The 17,500-nt window shown below is 46.6% G+C and overlaps 1 protein-coding gene across 1 annotated transcript in view; it reads right to left on the bottom strand.

The window, feature by feature from the left end:
- Positions 1 to 15,763: 15,763 nt before the first annotated feature.
- LOC118383923 (potassium voltage-gated channel subfamily S member 2-like) overlaps positions 15,764 to 17,500 on the bottom strand; it is a 6,330-nt gene continuing 4,593 nt past the window's right edge. Inside the window, 4 exon segments of the mRNA XM_052506587.1 lie at positions 15,764 to 15,924; positions 16,140 to 16,352; positions 16,703 to 16,888; positions 17,109 to 17,500. The exon segment at positions 17,109 to 17,500 is cut by the window's right edge and continues 985 nt beyond it. The gene's annotated coding sequence lies outside the window, so the exon portion shown is untranslated.

The following is a 17,500-nucleotide window of genomic DNA, read 5'->3' on the forward strand; positions in this document are numbered from 1 at the left end:
CTCCACGTTGTCCTGTCTAGTTAATGTTTCAGTCTGTCTCCACGTCGTCCTGTCTAGTTAATGTTTCAGTCTGTCTCCACGTCGTCCTGTCTAGTTAATGTTTCAGTCTGTCTCCACGTTGTCCTGTCTAGTTAATGTTTCAGTCTGTATCCACGTTGTCCTGTCTAGTTAATGTTTCAGTCTGTCTCCACGTTGTCCTGTCTTTACTGCCTTAATAGCTTACTGCCTTATAGCTTACTGCCTTATTACATTAATGCCTTACTGCCTTATTGCCCTAATGCCGTAATGCCTTACTCCATTCTTAACTTACTGCGTTATTGCCCTATTACCTTACTGCCTTATTACCTTACTGCTTTATTACCTTACTGCCTCATTACCTTACTGCCTTATTACCTTACTGCCTTTTATTACCTTACTGCCTTAATACCTTACTGCCTCATTACCTTACTGTCTTATTACCTTACTGCCTTATTACCTTACTGCCTCATTACCTTACTGCCTTTTTACCTTACTGCCTTTTTACCTTACTGCCTTATTACCTTACTGCCTTATTACCTTACTGCCTTATTACCTTATTACCTTATTGCCTTATTGCCGTAATGCCTTACTCCCTTATTACCTTACTGCCTTATTACCTTACTGCCTTATTATTTTTCTGCCTTATTGCCCTATTACCTTACTGCCATATTTCCTTACTGCCTCATTGCCTTATTACTTTAATGCCTTACTACCTTATTACCTTACTGCCTTAATGCCTTATTACCTTAATGCCTTACTGCCTTATTACCTTAATGCCTTATTACCTTAATGCCTTACTGCCTCACTGCCTTATTACCTTACTGCCTTAATGCCTTATTACCTTACTGCCTTACTGCCATACTGCCATACTACCTTATTACCTTACTGCCTTATTACCTTACTGCCTTATTACCTTACTGCCTTACTGCCTCAATACCTTACTGCCTTATTACCTTACTGCCTTATTACCTTACTGCCTTACTGCCTTATTACCTTACTGCCTTACTGCTTTATTACCTTACTGCCTTAATGCCTTATTACCTTACTGCCTCACTGCCTTATTACCTTACTGCCTCACTGCCTTATTACCTTACTGCCTTACTGCCATACTACCTTATTACCTTACTGCCTTATTACCTTACTGCCTTATTACCTTACTGCCTTACTGCCTCAATACCTTACTGCCTTATTACATTACTGCCTTATTACCTTACTGCCTTACTGCCTTATTACCTTACTGCCTTACTGCTTTATTACCTTACTGCCTCATTACCTTATTACCTTACTGCCTTAATGCCTTATTACCTTAATGCCTCACTGCCTTATTACCTTAATGCCTCACTGCCTTATTACCTTAATGCCTCACTGCCTTATTACCTTACTGCCTTAATGCCTTATTACCTTACTGCCTCACTGCCTTAATGCCTTACTGCCTCACTGCCTTATTACCTTACTGCCTCACTGCCTTATTACCTTACTGCCTTACTGCCATACTGCCATACTACCTTATTACCTTACTGCCTTATTACCTTACTGCCTTATTACCTTACTGCCTTACTGCCTCAATACCTTACTGCCTTATTACCTTACTGCCTTACTGCTTTATTACCTTACTGCCTTATTACCTTAACTCCTTACTGCCTTATTACCTTACTGCCAAACTGGGTAATAAGTGCTATCATGTGTAGAGGAAACCAATATTTCCTTCAAACAATCCCTGTCTGATAATGAGGAGCCACTCATTGTTATATAGCGTTTCCTTTAGTTCTAATCCTCCTGCTACATTGTTATGTAGCGTTTCCTTTAGTTCTAATCCTCCTGCTACATTGTTATGTAGCGTTTCCTTTAGTTCTAATCCTCCTGCTACATTGTTATGTAGCGTTTCCTTTAGTTCTAATCCTCCTGCTACATTGTTATGTAGCGGCTCCTTTAGTTCTAATCCTCCTGCTACATTGTTATGTAGCGTTTCCTTTAGTTCTAATCCTCCTGCTACATTGTTATGTAGCGTTTCCTTTAGTTCTAATCCTCCTGCTACATTGTTATGTAGCGTCTCCTTTAGTACTAATCCTCCTGCTACATTGTTATGTAGCGTCTCCTTTAGTTCTAATCCTCCTGCTACATTGTTATGTAGCGTCTCCTTTAGTTCTAATCCTACTGCTACATTGTTATGTAGCGTTTCCTTTAGTTCTAATCCTCCTGCTACATTGTTATGTAGCGTTTCCTTTAGTTCTAATCCTCCTGCTACATTGTTATGTAGCGTCTCCTTTAGTTCTAATCCTCCTGCTACATTGTTATGTAGCGTTTCCTTTAGTTCTAATCCTCCTGCTACATTGTTATGTAGCGTTTCCTTTAGTTCTAATCCTCCTGCTACATTGTTATGTAGCGTTTCCTTTAGTTCTAATCCTCCTGCTACATTGTTATGTAGCGTTTCCTTTAGTTCTAATCCTCCTGCTACATACATTGTTATGTAGCGTCTCCTTTAGTTCTAATCCTCCTGCTACATACATTGTTATGTAGCGTCTCCTTTAGTTCTAATCCTCCTGCTACATTGTTATGTAGCGTTTCCTTTAGTTCTAATCCTCCTGCTACATACATTGTTATGTAGCGTTTCCTTTAGTTCTAATCCTCCTGCTACATTGTTATGTAGCGTCTCCTTTAGTTCTAATCCTCCTGCTACATTGTTATGTAGCGTTTCCTTTAGTTCTAATCCTCCTGCTACATTGTTATGTAGCGTCTCCTTTAGTTCTAATCCTCCTGCTACATTGTTATGTAGCGTTTCCTTTAGTTCTAATCCTCCTGCTACATTGTTATGTAGCGTCTCCTTTAGTTCTAATCCTCCTGCTACATTGTTATGTAGCGTTTCCTTTAGTTCTAATCCTCCTGCTACATACATTGTTATGTAGCGTTTCCTTTAGTTCTAATCCTCCTGCTACATTGTTATGTAGCGTCTCCTTTAGTTCTAATCCTCCTGCTACATTGTTATGTAGCGTTTCCTTTAGTTCTAATCCTCCTGCTACATACATTGTTATGTAGCGTCTCCTTTAGTTCTAATCCTCCTGCTACATTGTTATGTAGCGTCTCCTTTAGTTCTAATCCTCCTGCTACATACATTGTTATGTAGCGTTTCCTTTAGTTCTAATCCTCCTGCTACATTGTTATGTAGCGTTTCCTTTAGTTCTAATCCTCCTGCTACATTGTTATGTAGCGTCTCCTTTAGTTCTAATCCTCCTGCTACATTGTTATGTAGCGTCTCCTTTAGTTCTAATCCTCCTGCTACATTGTTATGTAGCGTCTCATTTAGTTCTAATCCTCCTGCTACATTGTTATGTAGCGTCTCCTTTAGTTCTAATCCTCCTGCTACATTGTTATGTAGCGTCTCCTTTAGTTCTAATCCTCCTGCTACATACATTGTTATGTAGCGTTTCCTTTAGTTCTAATCCTCCTGCTACATTGTTATGTAGCGTTTCCTTTAGTTCTAATCCTCCTGCTACATTGTTATGTAGCGTTTCCTTTAGTTCTAATCCTCCTGCTACATTGTTATGTAGCGTCTCCTTTAGTTCTAATCCTCCTGCTACATTGTTATGTAGCGTCTCCTTTAGTTCTAATCCTCCTGCTACATTGTTATGTAGCGTTTCCTTTAGTTCTAATCCTCCTGCTACATTGTTATGTAGCGTCTCCTTTAGTTCTAATCCTCCTGCTACATTGTTATGTAGCGTTTCCTTTAGTTCTAATCCTCCTGCTACATTGTTATGTAGCGTCTCCTTTAGTTCTAATCCTCCTGCTACATTGTTATGTAGCGTCTCCTTTAGTTCTAATCCTCCTGCTACATTGTTATGTAGCGTCTCCTTTAGTTCTAATCCTCCTGCTACATTGTTATGTAGCGTTTCCTTTAGTTCTAATCCTCCTGCTACATTGTTATGTAGCGTCTCCTTTAGTTCTAATCCTCCTGCTACATTGTTATGTAGCGTCTCCTTTAGTTCTAATCCTCCTGCTACATTGTTATGTAGCGTTTCCTTTAGTTCTAATCCTCCTGCTACATTGTTATGTAGCGTCTCCTTTAGTTCTAATCCTCCTGCTACATTGTTATGTAGCGTTTCCTTTAGTTCTAATCCTCCTGCTACATTGTTATGTAGCGTTTCCTTTAGTTCTAATCCTCCTGCTACATTGTTATGTAGCGTCTCCTTTAGTTCTAATCCTCCTGCTACATTGTTATGTAGCGTTTCCTTTAGTTCTAATCCTCCTGCTACATTGTTATGTAGCGTCTCCTTTAGTTCTAATCCTCCTGCTACATTGTTATGTAGCGTCTCCTTTAGTTCTAATCCTCCTGCTACATTGTTATGTAGCGTCTCCTTTAGTTCTAATCCTCCTGCTACATTGTTATGTAGCGTTTCCTTTAGTTCTAATCCTCCTGCTACATTGTTATGTAGCGTTTCCTTTAGTTCTAATCCTCCTGCTACATTGTTATGTAGCGTCTCCTTTAGTTCTAATCCTCCTGCTACATTGTTATGTAGCGTTTCCTTTAGTTCTAATCCTCCTGCTACATTGTTATGTAGCGTTTCCTTTAGTTCTAATCCTCCTGCTACATTGTTATGTAGCGTCTCCTTTAGTTCTAATCCTCCTGCTACATACATTGTTATGTAGCGTCTCCTTTAGTTCTAATCCTCCTGCTACATTGTTATGTAGCGTTTCCTTTAGTTCTAATCCTCCTGCTACATTGTTATGTAGCGTTTCCTTTAGTTCTAATCCTCCTGCTACATTGTTATGTAGCGTCTCCTTTAGTTCTAATCCTCCTGCTACATTGTTATGTAGCGTTTCCTTTAGTTCTAATCCTCCTGCTACATTGTTATGTAGCGTTTCCTTTAGTTCTAATCCTCCTGCTACATGGTGGTTGTTGTTGTTCTGAGAAACAGTCATTTATCAGAGCTCCCTCTCCTAATGACTTCTCTAACCATCTGTTGTGCCGTGCTGCACGCCAGAGAAACAAACCACACGCTCTCATCCATCTACTCAGACTGTTGCTAATGATACAGGTGCTGGGAGACAGGGAACGCAGGGAGGGAGGGAGGGAGACAGGGAACACAGGGAGGGAGGGAGGGAGACAGGGAACACAGGGAGGGAGACAGGAGACAGGGAACGCAGGGAGGGAGGTAGGGAGACAGGGAACACAGGGAGGGAGGTAGGGACACAGGAGACAGGGAACACAGGGAGGGAGGTAGGGAGACAGGGAACACAGGGAGGGACGGAGGTAGGGAGACAGGAGGGAGGGAACAGGGAACACAGGGAGGGAGGTAGGAGACAGACAGGGAACACAGGGAACACAGGGAGGGAGGTAGGGAGACAGGGAACACAGGGAGGGAGGGAGGTAGGGAGACAGGAGGGAGGGGAACGCAGGAGGGATAGGTAGGAGACAGGGAACACAGGGAGGGAGGTAGGGAGACAGGGAACACAGGGAGGGAGGGGACAGGAGGTAGGGAGACAGGAGACAGGGAACACAGGGAGGGAGGTAGGGAGACAGGGAACACAGGGAGGGAGGGAGGTAGGGAGACAGGAGGGAGGGAACGCAGGGAGGGAGGTAGGGAGACAGGGAACACAGGGAGGGAGGTAGGGAGACAGGGAACACAGGGAGGGAGGTAGGTCGGGAGACAGGAGACAGGGAACACAGGGAGGGAGGTAGGAGAGGGAACACAGGGAGACACAGGAGACAGGGAACACAGGGAGGGAGGTAGGGAGACAGGGAACACAGGGAGACAGGGAACACAGGGAGGGAGGTAGGGAGACAGGGAACACAGGGAGACAGGGAACACAGGGAGGGAGGTAGGGAGACAGGGAACACAGGGAGACAGGGAACACAGGGAGGGAGGTAGGGAGACAGGGAACACAGGGAGACAGGGAACACAGGGAGGGAGGTAGGGAGACAGGGAACACAGGGAGACAGGGAACACAGGGAGGGAGGTAGGTAGGGAGACAGGAGACAGGGAACACAGGGAGGGAGGAGGTAGGGAGACAGGAGACAGGGAACACAGGGAGGGAGGTAGGGAGACAGGAGACAGGGAACACAGGGAGGGAGGTAGGGAGACAGGAGGGAGGGAACAGGGAGGGACAGGGAGACAGGAGACAGGGAACACAGGGAGGGAGGGAGGGAGACAGGGAACACAGGGAGACAGGGAACACAGGGAGGGAGGTAGGGAGACAGGGAACACAGGGAGACAGGGAACACAGGGAGGGAGGTAGGGAGACAGGGAACACAGGGAGGGGGGTAGGGAGACAGGGAACACAGGGAGGGAGGGAGACAGGGAACAGGGAGGGAGGTAGGGTGACAGGAGACAGGGAACACAGGGAGGGAGGGAACACAGAGAGACAGGCGGTAGGGAGACAGGGAACACAGGGAGGGAGGTAGGGAGACAGGAGACAGGGAACACAGGGAGGGAGGTAGGGAGACAGGGAACGCAAGCTGTCCCCTCTCCCTGGAGAATGTACTGTAAGCTGTCCCCTCTCCCTGGAGAATGTACTGTAAGCTGTCCCCTCTCCCTGGAGAATGTACTGTAAGCTGTCCCCTCTCCCTGGGGAAGGTACTGTAAGCTGTCCCCTCTCCCTGGAGAATGTACTGTAAGCTGTCCCCTCTCCCTGGAGAATGTACTGTAAGCTGTCCCCTCTCCCTGGAGAATGTACTGTAAGCTGTCCCCTCTCCCTGGATAATGTACTGTAAGCTGTCCCCTCTCCCTGGAGAATGTACTGTCCCCTCTCCCTGGAGAATGTACTGTCCCCTCTCCCTGGAGAATGTACTGTCCCCTCTCCCTGGAGAATGTACTGTAAGCTGTCCCCTCTGCCTGGAGAATGTACTGTAAGCTGTCCCCTCTCCCTGGAGAATGTACTGTAAGCTGTCCCCTCTCCCTGGAGAATGTACTGTCCCCTCTCCCTGGAGAATGTACTGTAAGCTGTCCCCTCTCCCTGGAGAATGTACTGTAAGCTGTCCCCTCTCCCTGGAGAATGTACTGTAAGCTGTCCCCTCTCCCTGGAGAATGTACTGTAAGCTGTCCCCTCTCCCTGGAGAATGTACTGTAAGCTGTCCCCTCTCCCTGGAGAATGTACTGTAAGCTGTCCCCTCTCCCTGGAGAATGTACTGTAAGCTGTCCCCTCTCCCTGGAGAATGTACTGTAAGCTGTCCCCTCTCCCTGGAGAATGTACTGTAAGCTGTCCCCTCTCCCTGGAGAATGTACTGTAAGCTGTCCCCTCTCCCTGGAGAATGTACTGTAAGCTGTCCCTCTCCCTGGAGAATGTACTGTAAGCTGTCCCTCTCCCTGGAGAATGTACTGTAAGCTGTCCCCTCTCCCTGGAGAATGTACTGTAAGCTGTCCCCTCTCCCTGGAGAATGTACTGTAAGCTGTCCCCTCTCCCTGGAGAATGTACTGTAAGCTGTCCCCTCTCCCTGGAGAATGTACTGTAAGCTGTCCCCTCTCCCTGGAGAATGTACTGTAAGCTGTCCCCTCTCCTGGAGAATGTACTGTAAGCTGTCCCCTCTCCCTGGAGAATGAGAATGTACTGTAAGCTGTCCCCTCTCCCTGGAGAATGTACTGTAAGCTGTCCCCTCTCCCTGGAGAATGTACTGTAAGCTGTCCCCTCTCCCTGGAGAATGTACTGTAAGCTGTCCCCTCTCCCTGGAGAATGTACTGTAAGCTGTCCCCTCTCCCTGGAGAATGTACTGTAAGCTGTCCCCTCTCCCTGGAGAATGTACTACTGTAAGCTGTCCCCTCTCCCTGGAGAATGTACTGTAAGCTGTCCCCTCTCCCTGGAGAATGTACTGTAAGCTGTCCCCTCTCCCTGGAGAATGTACTGTAAGCTGTCCCCTCTCCCTGGAGAATGTACTGTAAGCTGTCCCCTCTCCCTGGAGAATGTACTGTAAGCTGTCCCCTCTCCCTGGAGAATGTACTGTAAGCTGTCCCCTCTCCCTGGAGAATGTACTGTAAGCTGTCCCATCTCTGCCTGGAGAATGTACTGTAAGCTGTCCCCTCTGCCTGGAGAATGTACTGTAAGCTGTCCCCTCTGCCTGGAGAATGTACTGTAAGCTGTCCCCTCTGCCTGGAGAATGTACTGTAAGCTGTCCCCTCTCCCTGGAGAATGTACTGTAAGCTGTCCCCTCTCCCTGGAGAATGTATGCTGTCCCCTCTCCCTGGAGAATGTACTGTAAGCTGTCCCCTCTCCCTGGAGAATGTACTGTAAGCTGTCCCCTCTCCCTGGAGAATGTACTGTAAGCTGTCCCCTCTCCCTGGAGAATGTACTGTAAGCTGTCCCCTCTCCCTGGAGAATGTACTGTAAGCTGTCCCCTCTCCCTGGAGAATGTACTGGAGAATGTAAGCTGTCCCTCTCCCTGGAGAATGTACTGTAAGCTGTCCCCTCTCCTGGAGAATGTACCTGTCCCCTCTCCCTGGAGAATGTACTGTAAGCTGTCCCCTCTCCCTGGAGAATGTACTGTAAGCTGTCCCCTCTCCCTGGAGAATGTACTGTAAGCTGTCCCCTCTCCCTGGAGAATGTACTGTAAGCTGTCCCCTCTCCCTGGAGAATGTACTGTGAGCTGTCCCCTCTGCCTGGAGAATGTACTGTAAGCTGTCCCCTCTCCCTGGAGAATGTACTGTAAGCTGTCCCCTCTCCCTGGAGAATGTACTGTGAGCTGTCCCCTCTGCCTGGAGAATGTACTGTGAGCTGTCCCCTCTCCCTGGAGAATGTACTGTGAGCTGTCCCCTCTGCCTGGAGAATGTACTGTAAGCTGTCCCCTCTCCCTGGAGAATGTACTGTAAGCTGTCCCCTCTCCCTGGAGAATGTACTGTAAGCTGTCCCCTCTGCCTGGAGAAGAAGCTGTCCCCTCTCCCTGGAGAATGTACTGTAAGCTGTCCCCTCTGCCTGGAGAATGTACTGTAAGCTGTCCCCTCTCCCTGGAGAATGTACTGTAAGCTGTCCCCTCTCCCTGGAGAATGTACTGTAAGCTGTCCCCTCTGCCTGGAGAATGTACTGTAAGCTGTCCCCTCTCCCTGGAGAATGTACTGTAAGCTGTCCCCTCTGCCTGGAGAATGTACTGTAAGCTGTCCCCTCTCCCTGGAGAATGTACTGTAAGCTGTCCCCTCTCCCTGGAGAATGTACTGTAAGCTGTCCCCTCTGCCTGGAGAATGTACTGTAAGCTGTCCCCTCTCCTTGGAGAATGTACTGTAAGCTGTCCCCTCTCCCTGGAGAATGTACTGTAAGCTGTCCCCTCTCCCTGGAGAATGTACTGTAAGCTGTCCCCTCTCCCTGGAGAATGTACTGTAAGCTGTCCCCTCTCCCTGGAGAATGTACTGTAAGCTGTCCCCTCTCCCTGGGGAATGTACTGTAAGCTGTCCCCTCTCCCTGGAGAATGTACTGTAAGCTGTCCCCTCTCCCTGGAGAATGTACTGTAAGCTGTCCCCTCTCCCTGGAGAATGTACTGTAAGCTGTCCCCTCTCCCTGGAGAATGTACTGTAAGCTGTCCCCTCTCCCTGGAGAATGTACTGTAAGCTGTCCCCTCTCCCTGGAGAATGTACTGTAAGCTGTCCCCTCTCCCTGGAGAATGTACTGTAAGCTGTCCCCTCTCCCTGGAGAATGTACTGTAAGCTGTCCCCTCTCCCTGGAGAATGTACTGTGAGCTGTCCCCTCTCCCTGGAGAATGTACTGTAAGCTGTCCCCTCTCCCTGGAGAATGTACTGTAAGCTGTCCCTCTCCCTGGAGAATGTACTGTAAGCTGTCCCCTCTCCCTGGAGAATGTACTGTAAGCTGTCCCCTCTCCCTGGAGAATGTACTGTAAGCTGTCCCCTCTCCCTGGAGAATGTACTGTGAGCTGTCCCCTCTCCCTGGAGAATGTACTGTAAGCTGTCCCCTCTGCCTGGAGAATGTACTGTAAGCTGTCCCCTCTCCCTGGAGAATGTACTGTAAGCTGTCCCCTCTCCCTGGAGAATGTACTGTAAGCTGTCCCCTCTCCCTGGAGAATGTACTGTAAGCTGTCCCCTCTGCCTGGAGAATGTACTGTAAGCTGTCCCCTCTCCCTGGAGAATGTACTGTAAGCTGTCCCCTCTCCCTGGAGAATGTACTGTAAGCAGTCCCCTCTCCCTGGAGAATGTACTGTAAGCAGTCCCCTCTCCCTGGAGAATGTACTGTAAGCAGTCCCCTCTCCCTGGAGAATGTACTGTAAGCTGTCCCCTCTCCCTGAAGTGTGTACTTGCACACTCCCCCTGATGTATTTCATTCCTTGTCCACGGTATTTGCAGTTCCCTCTCTGGCACCCTAGGACTTTATGGACGAACCCAGCAACTATACAACACTTTATATACTAATAATATATGCTAATATAGACAGATATTTTTATTTATTCAAACTGTACTGTCTAATGTGTTTTGGAGCATTTATCATGCCCGTTCATGCTTATTATGTGTACCCTAGAATCATATTATTCAATATTTTCACTCAGATATAGAAGGTGTGAATATATGAATGTTTTAAACATTCATGTGAAAGTTGTGATGAAATGTGTGTCTTAAAGTGTGTTCTTTAGTGTTGTTTATTGTGTATTTAATAGAAAGCTATGCCTGAAAGTAGACACATGGTATGAAGCAGACAGTCTAAGAGGATGGACAGAGGGGATCCTTGACTATTGGTTTTTAATCTTCCCTTGTTCTTCAGGTAATATGGTAAAAAAAGATGTCACCAACTGTCACCTTGATCAATTGTTGTATTCTGAGGTAATGTTTAGAACCCCTGTTGTTTTCTGAGGTAATGTTTGTATTGTTGTTTTCTGAGGTAATGTTTAGAACCCCTGTTGTTTTCTGTTTGTATTGTTGTTCTCTGAGGTAATGTTTAGAACCCCTGTTGTATTCTGAGGTCATGTTTAGAACCCCTGTTGTATTCTGAGGTCATGTTTAGAACCCCTGTTGTATTCTGAGGTCATGTTTAGAACCCCTGTTGTTTTCTGAGGTCATGTTTAGAACCCCTGTTGTTTTCTGAGGTAATGTTTAGAACCCCTGTTGTATTCTGAGGTAATGTTTAGAACCCCTGTTGTTTTCTGAGGTAATGTTTAGAACCCCTGTTGTTTTCTGAGGTCATGTTTAGAACCCCTGTTGTTTTCTGAGGTCATGTTTAGAACCCCTGTTGTTTTCTGTTTGTATTGTTGTTTTCTGAGGTCATGTTTAGAACCCCTGTTGTTTTCTGAGGTCATGTTTAGAACCCCTGTTGTTTTCTGAGGTAATGTTTAGAACCCCTGTTGTTTTCTGAGGTAATGTTTAGAACCCCTGTTGTTTTCTGAGGTAATGTTTAGAACCCCTGTTGTTTTCTGAGGTAATGTTTAGAACCCCTGTTGTTTTCTGAGGTAATGTTTAGAACCCCTGTTGTTTTCTGAGGTAATGTTTAGAACCCCTGTTGTTTTCTGAGGTAATGTTTAGAACCCCTGTTGTTTTCTGAGGTAATGTTTAGAACCCCTGTTGTTTTCTGAGGTCATGTTTAGAACCCCTGTTGTTTTCTGAGGTCATGTTTAGAACCCCTGTTGTTTTCTGAGGTCATGTTTAGAACCCCTGTTGTTTTCTGAGGTCATGTTTAGAACCCCTGTTGTTTTCTGAGGTCATGTTTAGAACCCCTGTTGTTTTCTGAGGTAATGTTTAGAACCCCTGTTGTATTCTGTTTGTTCTGTAGCATCTATTCCCTGAAGACATGTCAGTAAACAACAAACTAATTCAATTGGCTGAAGACAGGGATGGTACTTTGCAGGGAATTATCGTGCGATAACTCCCTGCTATCAACCAATCAGCATCTAGGATCAAAACAAAACCGTTTTCTAATTCTTGTCATCTTCCAGGAGCTTCCAGGAAATCCTTGTGTGGAATAAGATCTCTGGGCGTCTGCGGTAAGGAAGCAGAGTTTCTTATGGACCTGTTTCTATCCAGATCTTGTGTAGTTCGTCTTAAGGGAATCAGTGATGGCCACTGTAGACAGTCAAATCAAAGAGGAACACTTTTTTTTTTTAAAGTTATATATTTCTGCTCAGGCAAATCCAATGGTCAGACATACTGTGTTGCTATGGAAACGGATATGACATGTGAGCACGAGCTAGACATATTTACAGCAGCTAGCTCAGTTAACGTCATGTGGCTTGGAGTACGCATAGCCTTCACTACAAAATTCACCCGTTTTCAGGAGCTTTTCCAGTAGCTGCGTTCTCTGCATCAAAGCTGTCTGAGAGGAGAGAAAGATGTCGACACTGAAACCTTGAATTCTGTTTGAAGAGTCCCGTGACATGAAATTATCTCCCCTCGGTCAACTCCTCCTGTATACTGTGCTGTAAGGTGTGGATAGCTGATAGCAACGAGCATCGGTCGCGTCACCGTGATCCATTGAAGCGGATTGTTCTGATAGCTGATAGCAACGAGCATCGGTCGCGTCACCGTGATCCATTGAAGCTGATTGTTCTGATAGCTGATAGCAACGAGCATCGGTCGCGTCACCGTGATCCATTGAAGCTGATTGTTTTGACAGCTGATAGTTTATTGAGGCTATATTTCATTTTAATTTTACCTTTATTTAACCAGGCAAGTCAGTTAAGAACATATTCTTATTTTCAATGACGGCCTGGGAACAGTGGGTTAACTGCCTGTTCAGGGGCAGAACGACAGATTTGTACCTTGTCAGCTCGGGGGTTTGAACTCGCAACCTTCCGGTTACTAGTCCAACGCTCTAACCACTAGGCTACGCTGCCGCCCCGAGAGTGAAGATGAGTCACGTGTGTCAGCTGCCCTGTGATGTGGAAACACCCAGAAGAAGAACATCAGTGGAACTCAATGGATTATGATGGCTGGTTACCATGGCGCCTTCCCAAATGGCACCCCATTCCCGTTATAGTGCACTAGTTTTTGACTAGGGTGCCATAGGGAATAGGGCGCCAGAGCCCATAGGGTTCTGATCAAAAGTAGTGCACTATAAAGGGAATAGGGTGCCATTTGGCACTCATCGTGTGTCTGAAAGGAAGAAGTAGCACAACTATAACGAATGACAGATGAACGATGAGGAGTTCCTATAGGCTGATACACTGACTGGACAGAACATTAGGAACACCTGCTCTTTCCATGATAGACTAACCAGGTGAATGAGGAGTTCCTATTGGCTGATACACTGACTGGACAGAACATTAGGAACACCTGCTCTTTCCATGATAGGCTAACCAGGTGAATGAGGAGTTCCTATAGGCCGATACACTGACTGGACAGAACATTAGGAACACCTGCTCTTTCCATGATAGGCTAACCAGGTGAATGAGGAGTTCCTATAGGCCGATACACTGACTGGACAGAACATTAGGAACACCTGCTCTTTCCATGATAGGCTAACCAGGTGAATGAGGAGTTCCTATAGGCCGATACACTGACTGGACAGAACATTAGGAACACCTGCTCTTTCCATGATAGGCTAACCAGGTGAATGAGGAGTTCCTATAGGCCGATACACTGACTGGACAGAACATTAGGAACACCTGCTCTTTCCATGATAGGCTAACCAGGTGAATGAGGAGTTCCTATAGGCCGATACACTGACTGGACAGAACATTAGGAACACCTGCTCTTTCCATGATAGGCTAACCAGGTGAATGAGGAGTTCCTATAGGCCGATACACTGACTGGACAGAACATTAGGAACACCTGCTCTTTCCATGATAGGCTGACCAGGTGAATGAGGAGTTCCTATAGGCCGATACACTGACCGGACAGAATATTAGGAACACCTGCTCTTTCCATGATAGGCTGACCAGGTGAATGAGGAGTTCCTATAGGCCGATACACTGACTGGACAGAACATTAGGAACACCCGCTCTTTCCATGATAGGCTGACCAGGTGAATGAGGAGTTCCTATAGGCCGATACACTGACTGGACAGAACATTAGGAACACCTGCTCTTTCCATGATAGGCTGACCAGGTGAATGAGGAGTTCCTATAGGCCGATACACTGACTGGACAGAATATTGGAACACCTGCTCTTTCCATGATAGGCTGACCAGGTGAATGAGGAGTTCCTATAGGCCGATACACTGACTGGACAGAACATTAGGAACACCCGCTCTTTCCATGATAGGCTGACCAGGTGAATGAGGAGTTCCTATAGGCCGATACACTGACTGGACAGAATATTACGAACACCTGCTCTTTCCATGATAGGCTGACCAGGTGAATGAGGAGTTCCTATAGGCCGATACACTGACCGGACAGAATATTAGGAACACCTGCTCTTTCTATTACATAGACTGACCAGGTGAAAGATATGATCCCTTATTGATGTCAGTTGTTAAATCCTCTTCACTCAGTGTAGATGAAGGGGAGGAGACGGGTTAAAGAAGGATTTATAAGCCTTGAGACATGGATTGTGTCTGTGTCATTCAGAGGGTGACTGTGCAAGTGCCAAGTGGTAGTAGGTGCCAGGCACACCGGTTTGAGTTTGTCAAGAACTGTAACGCTGCTGGGTTTTTCATGCTCAACAGTTTCCTGTGTGTATCAAGAACGGTCCACCACCCAAAGGACATCCAGTCAACTTGATATAACTGTGGGAAGCATTAGAGTCAACATGGACCAGCATCCCTGTGGAACGCTTTCAACACCTTGTAGAGTCAACATGGACCAGCATCCCTGTGGAACGCTTTCAACACCTTGTAGAGTCAACATGGGCCAGCATCCCTGTGGAACGCTTTCGACACCTTGTAGAGTCAACATGGACCAGCATCCCTGTGGAACACTTTCTACACCTTGTAGAGTCAACATGGACCAGCATCCCTGTGGAACGCTTTCAACATCTTGTAGAGTCAACATGGACCAGCATCCCTGTGGAACACTTTCGACACCTTGTAGAGTCAACATGGGCCAGCATCCCTGTGGAACGCTTTCAACACCTTGTAGAGTCAACATGGACCAGCATCCCTGTGGAACACTTTCAACACCTTGTAGAGTCAACATGGACCAGCATCCCTGTGGAACGGACACCTTGTAGAGTCAACATGGGCCAGCATCCCTGTGGAACGCTTTAGACACCTTGAAGAGTCAACATGGGCCAGCATCCCTGTGGAACGCTTTCTACACCTTGTAGAGTCAACATGGGACCAGCATCCCTGTGGAACGCTTTCGACACCTTGTAGTCAACATGGGCCAGCATCCCTGTGGAACGCTTTCAACACCTTGTAGTCAACATGGGCCAGCATCCCTGTGGAACGCTTTCGACACCTTGTAGAGTCAACATGGGCCAGCATCCCTGTGGAACGCTTTCAACACCTTGTAGAGTCAACATGGGACCAGCATCCCTGTGGAACACTTTAGACACCTTGTAGAGTCCACGACCCCGAAGATTTGAGTCTGTTCTGAGGGCAAAAGGGGATACAACTCAATATGATGAAGGTGTTCTTAATGTTTTGTTCACCCTGTTTATTTCACCCTTTTAAAAACATTTTTTTATTAATTCAATATTTCTTTCTAAAAGAGAATCCTCACTTTGGTCTTGAATGAAACTGATATTTTTGGGTCGTTGCTGTGGAACAAAACCACTTACTGTTTCTTTAATATGGGTTTTAGACATCTGAAGGAATCAATATGTATTGATCTTTAATATGGGTTTCTAGACATCTGAAGGAATCAATATGTATTGATCTTTAATATGGGATTCTAGACATCTGAAGGAATCAATATGTATTGATCTTTAATATGGGATTCCAGACATCTGAGGTATCAACATGTATTGATCTTGTATTGATCATCTCATTGCAGTACAACAGTTACACATCAACAGTACCTCATAACAGGAGAACATGAGAAAAGCTCTACTTTGGACAAAATCACAATGACTAAACTTTAGGGGACACTTAGTGACTAGTGATGAACCCCATGGCCTAGGGTTGACCCCTAGTGATGAAGTCCATGACCTAGGGTTGACCACTAGTGATGAAGCCCCATGTCCTAGGGTTGACCCCTAGTGATGAAGCCCCATGGCCTAGGGTTGACCCCTAGTGATGAACCCCATGTCCTAAGGTTGACCCCTAGTGACTAATGATGAACCCCATGTCCTAGGGTTGACCCCTAGTGACTATGTGATGATGTCCATGACCTAGGGTTGACCCCTAGTGACTAGTGATGATGTCCATGACCTAGGGTTGACCCCTAGTGATGAACCCCATGTCCTAGGGTTGACCCCTAGTGATGAAGCCCATGTCCTAGGGTTAACCCCTAGTGATGAACCCCATGTCCTAGGGTTGATCCCTAGTGATTGGTGAGGAAGTCCATGACCTAGGGTTGACCCCTAGTGATGAAGCCCAATGTCCTAGGGTTGACCCCTAGTGATGAACCCCATGTCCTAAGGTTGACCCCTAGTGACTAGTGATGAAGTCCATGGCCTAGGTTGACCCCTAGTGACTAGTGATGAAGTCCATGACCTAGGGTTGACCCCTAGTAATGAACCCCATGTCCTAGGGTTGACCCCTAGTGATGAACCCCATGTCCTAGGGTTGACCCCTAGTGATGAAGCCCATGACCTAGGGTTGACCCCTAGTGATGAACCCCATGTCCTAGGGTTGACCCCTAGTGATGAAGCCCATGTCCTAGGGTTGACACCTAATGATGAACCCCATGTCCTAGGGTTGACCCCTAGTGACTAGTGATGAAGTCCATGACCTAGGGTTGACCCCTAGTGATGAACCCCATGTCCTAGGGTTGACCCCTAGTGACTAGTGATGAAGTCCATGGCCTAAGGTTGACCCCTAGTGACTAGTGATGAAGTCCATGACCTAGGGTTGACACCTAATGATGAACCCCATGTCCTAGGGTTGACCCCTAGTGACTAGTGATGAAGTCCATGACCTAGGGTTGACCCCTAATGATGAACCCCATGTCCTAGGGTTGAGCCCTAGTGACTAGTGATGAAGTCCATGGCCTAAGGTTGACCCCTAGTGACTAGTGATGAAGTCCATGACCTAGGGTTGACACCTAATGATGAACCCCATGTCCTAGGGTTGACCCCTAGTGATGAAGCCCCATGTCCTAGGGTTGACCCCTAGTGACTAGTGATGAAGTCCATGACCTAGGGTTGACCCCTAATGATGAACCCCATGTCCTAGGGTTGACCCCTAGTAATGAACCCCATGTCCTAGGGTTCAGCCCTAGTGATGAAGCCCCATGTCCTAGGGTTGACCCCTAGTGATGAAGCCCCATGTCCTAGGGTTGTGACTTGTCCTGCACTGTGTCCTTTATTGAAGACTTGTTAATGTCCGTCCTAATGAATAGACCCCAACACACCACGGCAGTAGATTATGTTGTCAGACTATCGGCTTCTCTTCTGTCTGATGATGAACCACACTGTTAAAACACTTGAGGTGAATGAAAAGGTGGAAGAGGAAAATCATTGGGAGAATCTCCATTGTTTTTCTTTGATTCCTTGTGTCCTCTCTCCTCGGAAAAGCCCATTGGATTAGA

This window comes from Oncorhynchus keta, unplaced genomic scaffold (assembly GCF_023373465.1).
Source record: "Oncorhynchus keta strain PuntledgeMale-10-30-2019 unplaced genomic scaffold, Oket_V2 Un_contig_2676_pilon_pilon, whole genome shotgun sequence".
In the NCBI taxonomy this organism is placed as follows: domain Eukaryota; kingdom Metazoa; phylum Chordata; class Actinopteri; order Salmoniformes; family Salmonidae; genus Oncorhynchus; species Oncorhynchus keta.